Below are 22,286 nucleotides of genomic sequence, written 5' to 3'. Positions count from 1 at the left end.
ATCCCGGCTAACTTCATTAAGCAGTTCCAATTGGGGAAGCTCTGGTCTGAAGTTGTCGCCTTGTTATACACGTGACCGGAATGTTTTTGATTTACCGCGTGAAGATTCTGATCATTCCTTAAATTGAAAATGTTGAGGATAAAGTTGATAGAATTCCTTGGCTAGAAATGTAATTAGAATAATGAGGAATGAAATTTTAATGAAATCTAGAATTTAATTCCTTAAAATTAACTTTTATATCGGGCAGAATGATATTCGGATTTTCTGCTCAGTATCAGCCCGGAATCTGAAATTTGTGCCCGATATGGCAATAGGTTCGCCCCTATCACATCATGGGACGGAACACACTTGCGAAAAGTGGGTGCCCTGGTTGCGCCTCTGCATACCCCGTCGGAGATAAATACGTGATGTGTGTGTAAATTCTACTAAAATAGAGAATACTTTGAATGTTATATTATTCCTGGAAAATCACCAGTAAAGTACCGTAGATTTTAAATTATATTTTACATGAACAGGAAATTAAATCTTCTGTATCGCAAGAATCCCTTCAAAAGCCACAAGACTGTATAGAAATCAATAAAATCATTTAATAATCTTTCACAAACCATGACCCCTCGGAACGCAACAAAGAGCGTTGAAGAAGCTTTAAAACCGATCTGAACGAACGTTTCATCGAAGTCTTATAAATTGACTTTAAGTATGAAATAATAATGTCACGTTTATTAATCCCTCTCAGAATTCATTTTGATGGTTGTTTCCTTGACGAGTATTGATGATATTGCTTTGGAATTATTCATAAAAAGGTACTGATATTTCGTATTTGAATAGAAGATTTGTATTGTTTGATTTTTCTAGTGGCGCGTGGAACGGACTCCGACGAATGTCCGCAGGTTCGAATCCCAAGCGCACACACCTCTGTCTTTTCTCAGATGGTGCGTAATACAGGGCTGATATTATATACTTCTGATATACTAAGGTAAGCCTTACCTTAGGTACAGACAGCCACGAATGTACTTGAACAAATTCAAAATTTCACATCGCCATATTTTTTTTTCGTATTTACAATCGTTTTGTCTTCACTAAAATAAAATTCAAAAGGGTTATACTTTATTTTAGACAAAAACATTTGCATATTTTCATTCAAGGTAATGTGTAGAATCCATTTGTAGTTTTGAATTTTCAAGATTAGTATTTGATTTTATTTAGTAACACAGCGTCAAATGACCTGTATAATAATAATAGTTTTGTATCTATTCAGTATTATTGATTTCCGATAATGTTTCGATTCCCAATGTTCCCACAATTTCTAACAAACTTTCTTTAATTATTGAATACTTTCACGCATACGAATTCGTGTGAAATTAGTAACTTACCATCCGTAACAGAAACTATGTCAGCCATTCTCTAACTGACCTAACCCTTGTTATACCTAACGAACAACCATTCGGACCACCGAATATGCGATATGAAAATATTTATAAAAAGATTCCAAAAAATACACGTTGCGATACATTTTCCTCATATTTTTGCGACGGAATATTTTATTTCTCCCATCTACATAGTTAAACAATTCGAACTGGATTCCGAAAAAGAATTGTATCCCGAGAATAAATAAGATAATAGCCTATTACTGTACCTTTTTGCTGGAAAATCCCGTGTAATCGAAAAATGTTATTTACCCAGCAAATAGTATTAGTCAAATTGCCGTTAAACTTTTGTGATTAAGAACAAAATAATTTTGTTGGCGGAAACTAATTACATTTTTTGATGTTATATCTTGTTCGTCTTTCCAGTCTTTATCATGGTATGCTTTAGTTGTGAATACTTAGGGTTCATTTTCATGGATTCCCTTTCTGAGCTTATTGTCAATTTACTTTATTTGTACCTATCATTCGTCGTATTGAAAACTGATATATTTGCAATGAGCGTATGATCGATTAATAAACTTTTATTTTTATTTTTTACTTAATATATCTACAATATACTACATGAAAATTTTCTGAATCTGAAACTATTCAAAAATTTTTCAATACATAGTCCATAAACTAAAACTTAATCAAAAATCTATGGTTAAACTTGCCTTGGCATTGTTGATAAAATTTTACCCCTAACCTCAAAATTCCTTGTCATATTTCATTTTAGGGGAACTTGAATTTTCCAAGTACCAATTTTGTACGGGTAATCTTCAAGAGCTAATATAAAAATATTGAAGCGACTTCCTTGTTCGAGCCCATGGCCCTTCAAAGAGCTATAGCAATCAATTTCTAAAAGATGCGATTCCGCGTTTTGGAATATTAATAATTCTTCAAATAGAGTATTAGTTTTTAGAATAAATATTGCTTTTTTTAACCTATATTGCCTAATATTTGTCCTAATTTTATTAAATTTCGGTAAATCTAAATAGAATCATACACAAATATGTTCTAGAATTTGTAGATATTAAAAAAATATATAATTCTTGATGTAATCCGACGTATTTGATCATTTATGACAGTTTTTTTACTGGAAACGATATTCAAAAAAAATGTTTCACGTCCACACCCCCCAATAAACAGATCCTTTCTCTGTACAGCAAATAAATTATAAATAATATTTTTTTCTTTTCTATGATATTATTTTTTTATTTTATCCCACACATGTTATTTGCAAAATTAAAAAATATCAAACATAAATCAATTTTAGAATTTCAGCGTCGAACTAATTACTAAATACACCAACAACGTGTCATTATGTCGCTATTCCAATCTTCCATCTCTGGAACAATTTATTTACCCTTTCAGTGTAAATTCACACGCATGTTACATTTATTTGCGACAAAATGGCTGAGGTCAAAACATGAATATGGATACGGTACGCGGAAACGTTGTGGCCTGTTCAATACATATACATTTCCGGTTTCATTTTCTATTAACCTAATCAGACTTATATATTAAGAGTAGCCTCTGGGAAGGCATATGACGGAAATAATATGATCAAGTTTACACTAATAATTTCTTATGCTTACGCGTTAGACTTTAAAATAAAACTATTTTTAAGATTTTATCACGGTTTTTTACATTATAATTTTCTCCCATCGTTTCGAAGAATGCAACCTTTTTGTTTATGGGGAGGAAGTAAAGGCTAATTAATAAAAAAAAATGTCTAACATGGCTACTTACTATACAATATTATAAAGAATAATGTAATTTTCGATAAATAAAAAAAACCTATAAAGGTCTATTTCTCAAACTTCAAATATACTTAATAAAAAAGTTGTTATTGGTTGAAATAAAAGTATAAAAAATTAAAATTACTTTTTATTGATATTTATTTTATACGAAATTTACAATTTTTAAAATGTATATCTACTGATCGAGTAATTTATTGTAAAGTGTTATTATAAGTAAGATATGTGGTTTCAATCAGAGTGTTATTTTCAGAAAGATGTGGTTTCAACTAGTACCTAACGCAATGTCAAAATGACCCTATATTTGTCGCAAATACCAAATAAACAAGGAACACAATAAACTCCCAGTTATTCCCGATAGACAACTCCCCACTAACATTATTCCAGTAAGTAGCTGCAAGTCTATCTATAACGCTTTGAAGCGTTCAAAACCCATCGGTCTAGCAGATTTGACCGCTCACCGACCCGACGTCTACAATAATGCACGGTGCACTCCCTAAGCCCTCTCCTGAGGGATTTGTATCCTACAAAACAATATGTGCGTTAAATTTGTACTAAGTTATATATTAGTAGCGAGTTGATTTTTTATATGGAGACTTTTAGTGTGTAGTGTACTTTGAACGCCACTCCACTAATCATTAGATGCAAATTACATTACCGTATAAAATAATGACTGGTAGGTCTCTCATATGTGAGAGTCCGCTTGGGTAGGTAGCACCGCAATGTCTATTTCTGCCGTTAAGAAGCAGTGTGTAGTCACTGTTATGTTGTGTGAAGAACATTGTAGCCAGAACTACTGGATGATAAGACATAGTATCTCATGTCTCATGATGGCGAGAGCAATAAAATAACGAACAATAATCCCGATTGTTGAATGGTGTTTCTACTGTTAATGGGCGATAGTATTGCTTACCATCAGACAAACGGCAAACTCGTCTCATCATTCAAAGCAAAAAAAAACTGACAAAAAACGCTGACTTCTAAATGAAAAATTAGAGGGAATGGTTCCACTGATGATTCTCAAGATAGGAGAAGCATTGTAGTAGGAAGGCGGACGTTGACCCTGAGTTTGTAGTTTGTAGACATCAATTCATGGTAAGCGAAGTTATTGTTCATAATCAGTAGCAACATCATATAGAACTTTGAATTACAAAGCGTGTAACATTTCGCTACTTACCACTATAAAGTCCTTCAAACATGAACACAACAGTCCATGCACACTGATGCTTGTTGATAGAAATAGATAATGGGATGGTACCTACTAAGACGGTCCGTCACATACGAGAATGCTACCAATCAAATTTCTTAATACAAAGAAAATCTAAGGCAATATAGAAAGTAACAAAGCACATTTGAAAATCAATATTGCAAATTGAAGTAAGAAAAAATATTATCTACCAAGCTGTCTAGACGATTTTCGACGAAAATTATTAACAAAAGTACAATTGTAAGGTCAAGACGCAATGTGATTTATTTCTGATCTATATTTTTTTTTGTACTTTCAGATATTAGTATGAATGTTGAACTTCTATCCAATGTCATAACATAGGGCTGCAGGTTTTCTTTAGAATAATTGCATTGAACCCAGGACTATGCGGTATATAGTTCAAATACGCTTACGGTACTACGAAACTCTTAAGGCAATCTCATATTTAATTTATAAAATTCTTATTACCACTAAGATGACTGCAGAGCTTATACTGATTAGGTTAGTTAATGAGTAGTGACGTAGATGAATAAATGAAAGAAAAGAAAAGAAAGACATATTTATAAAAAGAATACTAAGAAATATTTTTGAAAATTCGTATCCTTATGAGTAAAATCTTATTAGGCATATGACGAGTATAATACCGGTCGTCTGCAACTTGCGCCGTCGACATAAGCCTCAGCGAACGAGAATTTGGGTCACTCCCTGTATGTGGGGATTTCTTCCGATAGATTTGCTTGTTACGCCTCAATTGCCTATAAAATTATTGTTCCGTATTGAAAGGAAGATCTCTGATAGATTAATGTAGTAATACACCATTAGAGATATTGGTGGTATATCTTGAAGGAAACGAATATTAAATTACAATTTTCCTATTTATCTTTGATAACTTATATTAATCCAGTATATTTTCTGCCCTATCAATTAAAAAATGTTTTATATTTATTACTTAGGTCCCCAAAAATTATTTACAAATGATTAAGGCTCTCATTGATAAAGCCCTAATACTGGGTAGGATGCTCTAGGCGCCAACGGCAGGGTAAGACCAAAGCTACCCACATCACAATCTACCCCGAGGTCTCACAGACCCTATTGGGCGAAAGAAAAATTTACTCAGGGTAGTACTATAACCCCTACTGGAGCTTATGAAATGACAAGAAAGATAACGCTAGCCTGATGGTAGTAGTAAAGCGACACTATATAGAAGTCATACAACTTAGCGTATGCCATCTCCAGCGATCTCTCAATTAATCCCATTAATTATGTCTTACGAGAGAGGATACCTGGTGAAATTCCATCTATGACAATCGATCTGCCTTTAATTCCCAAGCGTAAGGAATCCAAAGAAAACATCATTAACACTCTGACTAAATTCGAAATCGGGAACACGAATCTCAAACAAAAAACGTGTTGGAAATTCAATAAAAAAATCCCATTCCCATCACAGTGGAGATAAAGTCCGTTGTTTGAATATCATTGGAAATTCAGTAGATGGTGTTGCCAGAAGTAAATAATAAAAGTGGTCGGGTGTCGTGCGTCGAAGAATGTTTTCGTCCGTCGCTAGAATATAAATTGACCTAATTTAAAAGCATATTTCATGTGGTACGCCTGTTGGAAGGTAGAGAAATCATGTTAGATATTGTTGTCCTGCTTGAACATTAAAAACAGATGAAAGGTGTGAATGAGAGGGGTAGTGCCATTTCTTCGATACTGTTAACTGTAATTTGAATAAAAAGGAACAACCGCAGACAACTGCTGTATTCATATACGGCGAGTATGTTTGTGTCCATTTCCATGTTCTCTGAAAATGAAATTTTTGTTTTGCTCTAAATGACGAGATGAGCTTGCCATTCGCCTGATGGTAACAGATACGACCGCCCATAAACAGTAGAAACACTATCCAACAACTTGAATTAGAAAGTATTGTTTTGTATTCCACTGCACACGCCATCCTAAGACATGAGATGTTAAGTCTTATTACGTGCACTATTGACACTAGTTACAAAGTTCTTCAAATTGGTATACAACAGTGACTACCCACTACTGCGTAACGGAAGAAATAGCTATTACAGTGATACTTACCCAGGCGGATTCTCACATATGAGAGACATACCACCTATAAAGTAATGGAAGTAAATATATAAAGTTCAGGACATATACAGATAGCATAACCTATTCCGACAACTTAATGATGAATTTGATATGGTTTCCAGGGAACCATCTTCAACTAATAAGCACAAAGAGTAAAAATCAAACAAATTGCTTCTCCAACTAAACCGAATTGTCCCAACAATAATGGTCCATAATGCTGTAGTCACAAACTTTCATATAACCATTAGAGCTTTCCCGAAGCTGCAAGTAATATTACAAGTTATGTAATGTGCTAACTTGAGTGCACAAGAATGAATAAACTTTGTAACTCTGAACTCTATGGATGCGTTAAATCAAACTGTGTTCATAATAATTCAACTTCAATTGGTTGTATATTTGTGGATTATTTTCATATTAACTACACACATAAAAATACTTTATTTATCACGTAGGCCAACAAAGTTGCACTTATGATACGTCAAAACAAAGCATAAGAATAATTATTATAATTTCTAAACAACTATTAAAATTACTTATATAACTATGGACATTTTAAATTAGGGCTAAAATTTATAATAAAAACAAGGTACAAACCGAAGTAACCAGCTCGGGCTGGCAAGTAGGGGGAAATAAAAAGATAACACGTCGCGATCTTCACCGGCGAGGACATGAACCCTAACCTAGCTAACCTACTAGTCTTTCTCTAGCTACCTAAGTGATGACTACCCGAAGAAGAAAGGCAGAAAAAACTCCGGTCTTTCTTTTTTGTTATCAATTGTTCAGTACATTTTTTGTATTTTCTACATTTTCCAGTATTACATCTTCCAGTATTACATAGATCATATTGCAGTACATAGCTCAATGGGAGGCCTATTGTTGGTGCAATAATTGTTTATGTTATGTAGAATTTTGTGTTTTTAATTTTTTTATCTTTGTTCCAACAATAAACTTTCTTCTTCCACTTAACGTCTTTCATAGCCAAGCGATCCAATTAAATTATAATTGCTAGATCTGTTTATCAATTACATTGGGCCTCATTGCCATCATTTTTAATCGTTGGTTGGATGCAACAGTAGAAAGCGTGCTGCGTCTGCGAGGCGCCTGAGACCAAAGAATTTAGCTGTTTAATTACTAACCCCTAAAATAAAACATTATACAATGAAGTTCTAAACGGCAACATACAGCGGAATGGAGATATTGAATTCCAAAGCACGTCAACATTCCAGAGGGCCATTTTATTACACTGCGTAAAAGGAAAGATACGGCGGATAAAAAAGATACAAGGCTGTGTTGTATTAGAACACTACGTGTCGAGAAAACTAAATACAAAGTCATTAGGACGAATGTTTTGAGTTACGAAAGTTAGACGGCTCAGAATCTGAGATATTCTACGAAACGTGTACATAAAGTTGATGAATTAGTTATAATGTTACGTGATGGATTCATTTGTACCGTCTTGAGATATTGTAATGGCATTAACATTACCTGGAAGACTAGAAATTACGATAAAAGATGATAAAACCGGAGCGTAATCTCCATATTCATATTTTATGAGAAATTATCATTACTCGTAATACAAATCCTTTCGTGGAACCAATACTCTTTCAAATAGATCAATTATATCTAACTCATCAAAACTCATACCAAAATATCATAATACGTAAGCGTAATACAAAATATCCCGAATTATGTTATCAACACCAACATAATTTAACATTTTTATGAGCACATTACTCTTCTAAAAGTTTTTGTGCACAATACCGTTATCAGGTTGGGGAATAGCCCATTCTGTGCTGGAGCGCTATGTCGCGCATCTGCAGCCGGCCTAATGTACCGTTCTATCGCTAGAGACGCAGTAAAGGGTTGAGTAGAGAAACAATTGAAAATGGTAAATAATTTAGTAGTGTTTAACAACATAAGAGCAATAAAGGATACTATGTTATACTCGGTGTTGCTCGTGGCTTAACCCATGTGGAAAGACTTTCCCATTTACAATAGTCCCCAAAACATTAACGATGTATAACGCCATCTAGACGACGACATCTATTTGAATTTTTTTTACTAAAAGCTAATTATTCCCCATGAGAGAAAATTACCGAGATAAAAATAATCTATATGTTAATCCAGGATATGGTTTAATCATGTGGGCCAAATTTCATCGAAATAAGTTCAGCTGAACCAACGTTTACTTCTTATATACATCCAAACATTTTCATAAACTTTTGCATTTACATTATTAGTAAGAACTAACATAAGATAAAGTTAAGACTGAATAAAGTATAGAAGTAATATGTTTTTTTACGTTAGGCTTGACGAACTGTGTAGAACAAATACTTATAAGATCCATCACCATGAACCATTGAGTTCTTCGATACTTGCGACCCTTCGTCTATAAAAAACACAACGTGTTTCATATAAAAACAATTGATACTTATTTTACGCATATGAATAATGTAGAACTAATTTTCTAAAAAAACATAAATATTCAATTTTATTTGCGTGTCGAATTAATAGCCTCTCATCTCAATAACTACATTTTGAATAAATCAAGACTTGCACTACTGCTTTCTATACTAGGACACCATTCTATCGGCAGTAATGTATTTCTGCAGAAACGTTTGCGCTAAGCCGGGATGATGCCGGTCTTGTACGAACCAACGCCAAATGCACGCCCCTATTTCTACTCTTTCCTTTGCCATAGTTATCCTTGGAGGATATTTAAATGTGTTTTCACATAAACCGTAGACACTTAGAAAGCGATTTTATTGCGTATTCTTTTTTCCGAGTAAATTAAAGCTAGCGAAGCGAATGTAGAAAGGAGTTCATTATCTAAAGCAGGATCTTTTTAGCTTTAATAGGATTTAGGAGTAATGATAGTTTAGATGATGTTAATATGTAAATGCGTTTTCTGATTGCTCTTGTCCATGGCTTATGGTTGACCAGTATATTATCTCCGGTAATTTCGACGTAGTCTTATGGAATTGGTCAATATTCCTCGATATACGGTGAGTAGCTGATAATAAATCTTATTTTTGTACTTATTCCGAATGAATTCTAAGTGAACCATTTATCTTTCTTCATTATTCCATGTTATTTTTCCCTTAAAATTTCATTTAAATTTCAATCAGTATTTTCCTAGTTCTTTTTACATCTTCAAAAAATTAAGAAAAATCAAACAAATCATTATTATTCCGTTACAAAGAACAACGCAAACCAAACTCAAAAAACCCAATATTACTCCTAAGTAAACAAAAAGTTTTATACACAGCAGAAAATACATGAATATTTCTCAGCGAAATATTTCCGGCTCTCTGTGAACAAACAGCTGCAAAAACAAACGTAAAGTAATGTAAGAAGACAGGTAATCTCATTCAACTCTCTTGGATACTAGGAGAGGCAATTTACGAGTTAAAATACGAAACTATGGAAGATTTTGCAGATACAATGTAACTTTTTTGTACACTGCTTCGGTATTAGTTGTACTGCGAGCGTAGCACGACTTCTGCTAAGAAGTTTCGGGTTTGAATCCAGGCAAAGCATTATTGAGTTTTTAGTTTCCAGTATCAAACTGCAGTCTGGTATTTGTACCCGATATGGCGATAGGCTCGCCTCCTATCACATCATGGGACCAATACACAATATGGTGAAAGGAGGATGCACTAGTTGGGTTACTAGCTATGCCTTCAGGGATGAAAGGCATGTAAATGTACCTTTCATTTGATCTAGATTTGTGATTGATTTGATCAGTGGCTAGGTCTGTTGGGATGGGTTTTGGGTCATAGTTCACTAATCTAACAATCAATCGATCGTTTCTATTCACTGGCATTCCTTTTATTCCTTCATCGGGCAGCGATCTATTGAAACTTACGCTGTTATAGTCTCTAATACCTATACGAATAGAGGAGACCTAATAGGTATTTTTAGAACAACTCAAAATATAAGTCAAAATAAATAGAAGAAAGTAAAAAAAATATACTAATATAAATTTGCTGAAGCTTTAGTTTTGTTTGTTTATTTGAAAGGGTTGATATCTACCGCTGATTCATTCAGCATTCTGAAGATTCGTTCACTAATTGTTTATCCCGAAGTAAATAAAGATTTTATTCTTAGAACAGACTTTACGCAGACCGGGCCAAAGGCAGAAGCTAGTTAGAAGATATCAATTAGATAAAGATAAATTTACAGAAACATCTTACCAACGGTAAGTACTCCAAATTAAATTTCATTTAAAATATTCTCTGACGACCAAATCTCTTAATCGAAATTAGTAAAACATCTACATGAAATAAACGTACTGATTATCAACCAAATAGGTTTTTAAGTCACGCAATACATAAAATATTTACAACAGAGTCGCTTACCTATTTCCGCACTATTAAACTAGGACCTAGGTTTTAATATGAAGCCAAACACACACATGCTATAAAATATGCTAAACAAATAGCTGACTATACTATACGTATTACAGTGTATAATGCCTTACAGTAAAGTTGTGACCGCGAGGTAGATCGTGTGGTTAGCGTACCTTTGCCTTAGTGAGAAACAAACGTTCTTAACTACAGGCCTTTGGTCTCCATCTTGAGGTTAATGCTATTGACACTGTTATTATTGAAAAACTCGGTACTAGAAACAAAAAATTCGTAGGTCTGAATATTTTTGATATTTAAATTGCTGTAGTTAAAACTATTATTACTTAATCATCAATATCAACTACACAAAGTCTACTGCTGAACATAAGCCTCCCTGAAAGTTTCCCAGACAGACCCATCGAAAGCGGCCTGTAATTAATTATTACCTAATTATAAACCACTAAACATCAAAAATAATTCACCATTACTTATATACTAGTTATCAGTTTTCAAGTCGGTGACTAATTAAAATTAAACATTGTTTTCGGATATTAGTTAATCTATTTATTTAGCTTAGCCAGCAATTTTAATTAAAACCAAAGTAAACATAATTTTTAAAATATATTCTTACGTATAAAAAATAATTTTCCAAATCGGTTAAGAAATGGTTGAGTTCTGAAGTAACAAACAATGAAAAAAATTTAGAACCTCCTCCTTTTCAAATCAGTTAATAATTATACTTTTCTAGAATAAAATAAGCGGCGATAGCCTAGTTGGGTGTGGAACGGACTGCCGAGACGAATGTCCGCAGGTTCAAATCCCAAGGGCACACACCTCTGACTTTTCTAAAAAATCATGTGTGTATTCTTTGTGAATTTATCGTTCGCTTTAACGGTGAAGGAAAACATCGTAAGGAAACCTGCACATGTGAGAAGTTCTCTATAGGAATTTCGAAGGTGTGTGAAGTCTATCAATCCGCACTAGGCCAGCGTGGTGGACTAAGGCCTATTCAATCTCAGTAGTAGAGGAGGCCCGTGCTCAGCAGTGGGCAAGTATATAATACAGGGCTGATATTATTATTATTATTTTATAGAGTAAAAGATCCAATACATTGAGGATAGATAGACCTTAACTTAGTGTTAGAATAGCACCACCAATAAGAATTAACAGCGCCCGTGTGTAATGTATAGTGAAATGACTTAATGATGCTGGTGTATTTGCAACCGAGACCAATGTATGCAATGAATGCAGGCCGCTTCTAACAGGTTGGTCTGGAAATATTTAAGAGAAATATGCCCAGCAATTGACTACCAAATGTTGAAGAAGATTCCCATGTAAACGCTCGTGACTTTTTTTTATTAGGGCACGACAAAGAGATAACCCTGCACCTGATGGTACATGGAGTGAGGTCCAATATAATGTCGACTGATGGGAGATGATTACTCCTCGGCAGTTGATACAATTATGCCGGCCTGTTGGAACCAGATATACCTGGCTGATGAAAGCGACACACTTACGTGGTGTTAATACCTCGAGTACGGTGGTCGCTATCCAGGCGAATATAAAATATATCCTGCCACCAGCTGACTACCTACACCGTTCGAGAGGCGATAACTTTTATTTGTTGTTCTTAAATTAGACTCCAATAATATGGAATACTTTTTTATTATTCTTTCTAATATTTCGGGATTTTGTCACAACTGCGTAAATGCTTCTCGTTCGCTTTAAGTATAAACCAACGAAATACAAAAGTTACATTCTAATCCATGCTCCTTAATAAATGTAATAAAGTGAGTACTGCATTAATTAGATGTTTAACATGACAACTATCAAATAGAACTTACAACCCTAAGTATGTTATTTCATGGTGCACAATGAACTTGTGAATAATTACAAAAACAAATAGTTATTCTCATTTCATCTACTACGCTACAGAAGATTATAGCAATGCTCCACTAATAGACGTTACTAATGGAATAATAAATTATCTAATAAAACATTACAGTATTAAGATGATATTAGACCGCATCTTATATCGAGGAAGGAAATGAATGCTTCCCCTCAGGGACGAGTGTTATAGGAACAGTAATTACGTCTTTCGAATTCCGAATTACCTTATGTTGAAGAAGTAAAAGTAACTAACTTTTGCTGCTTTTAAATATGAGAGTCCGCCTGGGTACATACCGCCGCTATGTCTATTTCGGCCGCCAAGCAGCAGTGTTTAGTCACTGTTGTGTTCTGGTTTGAAAGACATTGTAGCTAATGTAACTACAGGACATAATAAGACTAAACATCTCATTTCTCAGAATGGCGAGCGCAGTGGAATACCAAACTATACTTTATAATTCAAAGTGTTGGATGCTGTTTCTACTGTTTATGGACGATCGTATCTCGATCGATCTTATCATTAGGCAAACGGTAAGCTCGTCTCGTCATTCAAAGGCGAATTAACATTCAAAGATCTAAAACACAAAACTACATAGCTTAGCTTTTCATTTCGCTCAGTTGAATACATTTGATATTGAGCCTTATAGATCATTAATTATATTCGAAACACATTTTTACGAAACAAAATAAGCACATCGAATAAAAACATTTTCATTTCCGTTTTATAAATAAATCTTACAATTGACTCAGTGCTTCCAACGCAATTTCAGAGTCAATACGGACTTTTTTAATTTCGTTCGCCTCAATTGATATTAAGATCCGGAATAATTAAAATATCGGAATCGTTTCTGCATCCTTATTGAGTGTATACATTTCATAAAAAGCCTATTATTTTAAAAGGCTTTAAGGGTCTCGATTGATAAAATGGGGAATTGGAATTGAGTCGTCAAAAACTAAATTTGATGCTGTCCAATCTTTTCTGAAAATGGGCTCATAATTGAATTATTTGTTATGCCTAAATGAATTATTTTTAGTTCTTTGTACGCATAAACGACATGTTGTTGATGATGTAGAAATGACGTTGGGTTTGTTTTAAACCCCAGATCTAGAAATTAAGATTATAATACAGATGATAATCTGTATGGCTTACATGATTAATGTTTACTTACTTAAATGTGTTCTGAAGTCAATATTTTAGCCAGCGTAATTACTAAATACTGACTATCATAAATACGTACTATCAAAATGTAATGTTTTTTTATTCAAATTTTTCACATTTAAATTTTTTTTTTTTTTTTTTATATCAGGACAAATCACCATACATAGGTACATGGGTCTACAATAGAACGATAGATTTTATCGTCATCTGCTTTTGGAGCATATAAATATTAAAAAAAAACATATTTACATAGTCTAGATATCTTATATAACAAGTTTACGAGCGCAGTGAAGTGCCACGCAGTACTTTGTAATTCAAAGTTCTGTATGGTGTTGCTACTATTTCTAGGCGTTCGCGTCATTTAATACCATTAATACCATTTTTCCTTTTCTTGGTGGTAGGATATATTTTATATCCTACCACCAAGAAAAAAACCCGTGTTAAAACCCGTCATAGTGGCTCACATAAGTGTGTCGCTTTCCGAGATCACCTTGTGTATATCCGGTTCCAACATACCGGCATCATTGCGTCGACTACTAACTACTCGAGGAGTAATTATTTCTCTTCAGACATCACATCAAGAGACAGACAAAACCATCCGTACGCTCGTCCCATTAAACAGTAATAAAAAGAAATTAAAAACAAATGTTTGGCGTCACTTTGCAAACGTCGGAAACTAGACGACGTAATCTCTCTTACCCAAGCTTGTACAATATTCAAAAGCAGCACTATACTCTCAAGATAAACTTCTTGAAGGCACATGTAATATGGAAACTCAGTATTTTGGGAAAAGTTTCACTGTTCCGAACGCCTAGGCGAGTAATATTCATCGAGTCTGTAATGGAAATATGAATTATTCGAGCAACTTGGCGAGGATGACTTTGTATGAATGTTGCGTGACACGGATAAACGTCAAATAAGATTTTCGGCGCACTTTTTTTCTTTTTAATTTGATTTGAACTACCGTAGGGCTGTCTTGGTGGCGTATTAGCATCGAGTGCGCAGTACAACTTTCGCTCTAAGTCCTGTTACTAATAATTGTTTTAGAATAAGATTCACTTACCAAAAATACCCTGAGTAATACAGCTATTGCATAACATTCAAATCAAAAGACAACTGCTATAATAGATACATACAATACGCAAATCACTACTAAATCAACGTTTACATAGAAGAAAGGCTCATGGGTTGTCGCTTAGTACAAATCTAAGTCGCTTAGAATCACGAAATCTTAACGTATTCTGGATAATACGTAGCGTGGTTCTGATCATGAATAATTTTATCGATGTTATCGCAAGAGGTCGTGACCTATCGATATATTAGGGGATACGTATCATGTACGTGGCCTCGGAATTTGGCAAGAATGCGTGTTAAATTCTTTATATCAAGCTACATTTAGATGTCGATTGTGCTGTTAATATGCCTTCTGGGTTTAGATGTATTCAATGTTCAAGATTCTGGATTATTTTTAATACCTATTTACTGTTCCGATCTATTTAAATGTTCGAGATTATTATCGATAAAATAATTGTAAATGATAGTATATTCTATTAATTTGTAAATTATCTGTCTGAATAAAAAATGCATATTTTTTCTAATATTCTTTGTAATACTTAGAGCCTGTTCCAGAATATTCTATTAAATGTTATCCACTAGCCATTTAACGTATGAGCTAGTTAAAGCTGAATACGTTACCAAAACATCGGGAGAAAATTACAATATAAAAGAACCGCGGTATGTACATATAATAAATCATTGTGGTGAATGCATTATTTTATTAAAATTTAATATTGAGACTTGCATAATTTGGTCATTCTGAATTATATAGAGTTTACCCTAGATCCTAAAACAGGCTCTAAGTAAGTACTTAATGCATAAACGTTGTAATTATAACCGAAGTCAAAAAAATCTTTTTGACATGAATTTTAAAAAGGTGTTTAAAATTCCCGCCGTAACCAAAGGTTTGTGGTCTTCCGAACGACGTGACACGCAAAGGTCCAAATTTCAATTTCCTCGCGGAAAAGATAAATTTTCTTGTCGTCTATTGACATTTCTTTACTTCTTCCAGACGTTTGCACTTTCTCAATTATTTGCTCCGTTTTGTTAAATGAATAAATGCTGTAGTTGGCTCTGAATGTTTTGTGTCGAAAAAAGGTCGGGAAAGAGGTATTTTGTTGGTTTACAATAGAGGTATATCGAAACCAGTATCTTTGACACTAAGACATGGATTTATATCGACGGTTGAAACGCTAATTGACTTAAGCGACATTTTTTTTTTCGAAAAATTAAAAAACATAGAACATAAGTGCTGATTTCAAATAAATATGAAATTTTGTGTCGCAAAAATATGTCGCTTAAGTATATCAAACAAAATATAATATTATATCGTAATCTAAATTATATATTTTTTTACCTGTCATTAGAAATTACATTACACATGATTAATACTAAATTCTCCAGCTTAGTCCTATGTGCCAATATTTAAGGTTATCTTAAAAAAAAACATTTTCATGCCATATTCGCCCCTCTACACGTAGCATTTCGCTGGAGTACTAGTAATTTACTTCAATCGTCAGTAAAGCAGAGTTTGAACAATATTACCAAACAGCGCTAAAAGAGAACAAAAACAAAACGCAATAACGATAAATAAATAAAACGTCAAAAAAATTAATTCGTATTCATAAACATTCTATCATCTTGTTTTACGAACGAGGGTGAAACTGATAAATAGAACACAGGTCAGTTATTAATAATTGATTCATTCCGGTTACACCAAATAATTTGCGGGACTTACAATTGAATTATAAAATGTCCAGACCGCTGTAGCTTGAACTATTACGACGGCCTGGAACATCATCGTTATCCAATACATTTTTGATTATTCTATAGATTAGTGGGTTACAAAAAAATGTGGCCTAATTTAGTTTCGAATTATTTCTACATTATATGTTGTAATATTAATCGTTGTATGGTATCAAGTAAAAATAATGATTCTGAAATGAAAGTAGGTAATATAACGGTAATTTTTGCAATTATTTGTTTAATTTTCACACCCAACGTTTTAAAGACTGCAGTTTTTGAGGTCATAAGACGTGTAGTAGTAAATAAAACTAACCAATCTGACCTTTAGTTTTGTCAGATGTCAGACGTTCGCGTTAATGTACGAAATCATAATTATATATATTTTTAATTAAAAGTCAGATATCGTAAGGAAGCAGGAGAAATCGAAGGCCACCGAGGCTCATTGGACGATAAGTCGGCTGAAAAACGAGAGTCGATAGTCATTAATAAAATAAACATACTCCCTCTTAAACAAAAAAAGACTGAGAAATTGGGTACATTACACCTCTGCCAACCTTTCTACGAATACAGAATGACACACCATCAATAGTATACATACAAGTACATCCCCTATTGGAAATCAGTATTCTGTCTTATGTGATAATTAGTGGTCTTATCGCCATATCGAGCACTATTTTACAACTCCACACATCAATGTTTTATATATGGAAATGATGTTAACGCAAAAACCAGAACAGGACGTAGTGCTTTCGCCTGTTCCTTAAAAGGAACTGTGTCAAAAGAATGTACGAGGTTCATTTGCTTTGGGGGAAATGGGTTAGCGACATGCTTTGCTTAGTTTAGACGGGTTTCGGGCTTTGTTCTAGATTCTAGAATAATGTTGGAGCGAAAATTTAGAACAAACCTTGCATCATATTGTTTTAACTAGATTTCGGTAAGTTCGTGAAATGATATGCTTTCCCCCTGTCGCATACTGGTTGAATACTCAGTATTTAGGATTTAATTATTAATTATACAATGATTTTATTAGAAGATTTCTATATTTTGTTAAATTTAAGGTATTCTTTTTTCATTAATTTAAATGACTAGACGAGCTTGCCGTTTGCCTGAAGATAAGCATTAGGACCGCCCATTAGAGACACCATCCAACACCTTGAATTATTTGTAATTCAAACAATACTTTGGTATTGTTTGGTATTCCACTGCGCGCTTCATCCTGATACAAGAAGTATTAGTCTTAATAAATCCAGTAATTACACTGGCTACAAGCTAGCTTTTGCCCGCGGCTCCGCCCGCGTTATAAAGTTTTTCAGGCTAAAGTTTTCCGTTATAAAAGTAGTAGTTTCCCGGGAGCCTATGTTCTTCCCAGGGTCTCAAACTGTTCCATACCAAATTTCATCTTAATACGTTGGGTAGTTTTTGAGATTAACACGTTCAGGCAGACAGATGCAGCGGGGGACTTTGTTTTATCTAATATATAAAATTCTCGTGTCACAATGTTTGTCTCCGTACTCCTCCGAAACGGCTTTACCGATTTTAACCCGATCTATTTTTCATACCCCTAAGTGTTAAGGGTTGTCCACCCTTAACATTTTTTTTTACAAAAATAGGGGTTGGTGATAGAAGGGTATAAATTTAGGGTTGAATGTATTTTTTAATGCGACATAATAAAAAAAATAAAAAAATAAAAATTTGTATAGAATTATAAAAAAAATGTTAAGGGTGGACAACCCTTAACACTTAGGGGTATGAATAATAGATGTTAGCCGATTCTCAGACCTACTAAATATGCATGCAAAATTTGGTTAAAATCGGTAAAGCCGTTTCGGAGGAGTACGGAGACAAACATTGTGACACGAGAATTTTATATATTAGAAGATATATATATAAGGTTTGTCAATATCATGCCGAATTTGGTTTTAAAGGCCTTTAGGTGTACAGTGATCTTATATCTCGGATAGATTGTATTCAAGCTTTTAGAATCTAGAGTGCATTAGCATTGTCTCCAATTACCCTTTGGGAGATAGACTTGCCCTTACGAAGTAATTATAAAATTACGAAAAATCATGCCAAGGACGTTGCGAGGGGCGATAGCCTAGTTGGGTGTGGAACGGCCTGCCGAGATGAATGTCCGCAGGTTCAAATCTTAAGGGTACACACCTCTGACTTTTCTAAAATTATGTGTGTATTCTTTATGCATTATCGCTTACTGTAACGACGAAGGAAAACATCGTAAGGAAACCTACATACCTAAGTAGTACTCTATAGGAATTTTGAGGGTGTGAGAAGTCTACCAATCCAAACTAGACCAGCGTGGTGAACTAAGGCCTAATCCCTCTCAGTAGTAGAGGAGGCCCGTGCCCAGCTGTGAGAGAGTATATAAGACAGGGCTGAGATTTTATATTTTTATATGCCAGGAACTTTTCTCTCCTGCAAAATGTATCAAAGAAATTCTTCAAAATATATAAATTTACTATAAGCAAAATTTTGCTCAGGTACCAAAAGATCACATTACAAAGTGAAGCAAAGGCTCTTAACTGTAAAATATTTTAGCTGTGAGCTTCTAGTTTTAAATAGCGCAGATTGTTTGCACAAAATGTAGACTGCTTTCGGAATAGGAAATTTCGTTAAAACACCGTCGTCTGTAGTTACTGGTGCATATTTAATTAACTTACTGATACTTTATATTCCACAGCAAGTTATTGTGAATATATTTTTGAATATTAATAATACGTCTCAATCTTAAGTTACACTACTCTTAGTCGTTAAAATAATTAGGTTATGATTAAAAGGAGTTCCCAACTCAAACAATAATTAAATCAGTATTTTGCGAACTAAAATTTGTAATTAATTATACAACAAATCAGAGAAAAATCGAAGCTTGTATAATTATAGCCTCAGTAGCGATGGAAAAGAACCAAACACAAAATAATTGAATAAGATTTCTATTCAAGAGCAACTGCGCAGTTCCAACTGTTTATGAACACAAAAACAAGCCAGCCAGCAATATTCGTACAAAAAACGTGAACCAAAACCCCGATAAACATTCAATAAAGCTTACATCAAGCTATTAGCGACGGAATGGCTCTATCGTGGCGTCAAATAAAACATCGTCGATCGCCGTGTCGCGGAATCAACATGGCCGAACAATATTTGTATTACCAAAGTGGGTCACGCGACACGCCGACCATACTTCTCGCGTTTCGCATAAATTCTGCTGCACAACATGTTTATTTACTGGAGGATTATTTGTGCGTATTTATTTGACACTTTTTAGGTTAGATTTTTTTCATTGGTGTTTAATGTTGGTATATTTTTTACAGTTACATGTCTTTGGTATGTTGTATAATAATGACATCAGCCCTGTATTATATACTTGCCCACTGCTGAGCACGGGCCTCCTCTACTACTGAGAGGGATTAGGCCTTAGTCCACCACGCTGGCCTAGTGCGGATTGGTAAACTTTACACACCCTCAAAATTATTATAGACTTCTAAGCTATGCAGGTTTCCTCAAGATGTTTTTCTTCCCCGTTAAAGCAAGCGATAATTCACAAATAATTCATTTATATGATAAATTCAATTAACTTCCTATGACAATATTCGGAAATTTAAACCAAAACTGATGAAATAAGTTTATGTACCGTTAAACATAGATTTAAGAAAGATCAGCACTTCTAAAATTCCATTAACAAATCCTGGAGGGAATATCGAAACTATTACAAAGTAAATAGATAAAACGATCACAACAGTTTTATACCCGCGGAATAAAAGAAAAATCCGCAAATTGTTGGCAGCGAGTTTTCGAAAACAACGATATTGGTTTGGAGGCCAATGGAAATTACTTTTCGAACCAGAGCCAACTTTTGATCCAACAGTGGTTAAAGAACGAAAATAATAAAACGTTACTTTGGCAAAGGATTGATATCTTCATCCGTAGTCCTTGGTATTTGATTATATCTTTAATTGTTCAAAATTGTCTTCCTATTAAAGGATGGCTTCGGTGAATTCAACTACTACTTTAAAGATTATAAATAGACCTTTTTACGGCTTCATGACTCACTAAGAGATGAGTCGTTTGTAAGATGAGAAGGTCGAGTCGATCCAAAATATTTGAACGATCCACAAATATTTGTTCCAGATCTAAAAATTGTGAGTTCTGATGCTCTTCGTAATTTCTATTAACTTCTTTATTAAGTTATACCTTAGTGTGGCTTTATGACTATAAGTTGAATTAAAAATGAACGTCTTTCGCAATTTTTATTACCCTCTTTGTAAAGTTATACTTGAGGTTGGCTTAATGGCTTAGTTGAATTAAAAATGATTGCAACTAGAGATATAAATATTTTTTTCCCAATAAGTTCTTAAACTCGCCAGTAAGGAGGATAAAGTAATATATTGGTTCTGTGATAATGTTGAAGGTTATTTTATTTATTTTTTACGAACTTGATGAAAGCATGTTAAAATTACAATTCACAATGTGTTAAGTCCGACCTTACGCATTATCATACCAGCTTATCAAGCCTTCATTTTAAAATCATGACTGATGAGAGATTGAATATTTAAATATTCATTGTGTATCGAAAAGATGCTTATTGCTGTATTTTTATAGTGGCATACTGATATTGAAAGCGATGGCGAACTATCTTAAATTTAGTTCAGTCACGAAGTATATCTTAGATACTAGATGTATCATTACATATTTTAAATAATAGGAAAATATTTTTTCACTATAGGATCAAGAACTCTATGTCTCCATACTATGGTTGTCTGGAAGAAATTGACTTGAGTGATAAGACCGCCAGTTCTATTCTATTAAATGAATATTATACTATATTATCATATTATAATTTGTCGTATATTTACATTTATCAACTTTTTCTTCTTTCAATTTTCATATACCGTGATGCATATATCTTATTTATTTCTGCACCACCGTAAAATTTACTGGGAGAGAATGCTTATGGTAATAAACCTGCCTATAAACATTTGTAGATTAAGAAAAATAAAATAAAATTATGCCCGCTACGAGCAAAATAACCTTTTTTTTTTTTTTTTTTTTTTATTATTTTATCGGCGCATTAGGGACGGCTGCGGGCTTCCTCTGACGTTGAAGTGTCTAGTCTGCGACCGCAGCCGCCCCTGCGCGGTGCCGCCTTGCGGCCCGTCTCCTATGGGTGGGAGGCTCAGAAGCCCCCGCGCACCGAAGGACGCCCTCGGCGTCTACGGCAGCATAAGGCCAACTACACACTGCTGTCCATCCCGGGGGTCACCACAATGTGCTAAGCATGCACAACCTACACCAGCGGCCGACAGCCCCCTGCTGCCCGCCGGCGACCCCCCGATGGCCCCTATTAGTCGCCTTTTACGACAGGCAGGGGATACCGTGGTGGAATTCTCCAAACGCCCCCAGTCCACAGGGCGGGACGAGCAAAATAACCTAAAACTTATAGTTTTGCCAACGCAATATGAATTGTTTGTAGGGAACCCTCTGCGTGAATCCTACTCGGACTTAACCGTTTCTTTTAAATATAATTTCCTAGAAGGTTCATTGCGTAATGCGTAATGAACTGTCTATTACAGTTTACCATTCAATCTTAGGCTATTATTTCAAAGGCTATATAAA

The sequence above is a fragment of the Manduca sexta genome, chromosome 21 (genome assembly GCF_014839805.1).
Source record: "Manduca sexta isolate Smith_Timp_Sample1 chromosome 21, JHU_Msex_v1.0, whole genome shotgun sequence".
Taxonomy (NCBI): Eukaryota; Metazoa; Arthropoda; class Insecta; order Lepidoptera; family Sphingidae; genus Manduca; species Manduca sexta.
The sequence above is the reverse complement of the archived record's forward strand: the minus strand, read 5'-3'. Positions refer to the sequence as shown.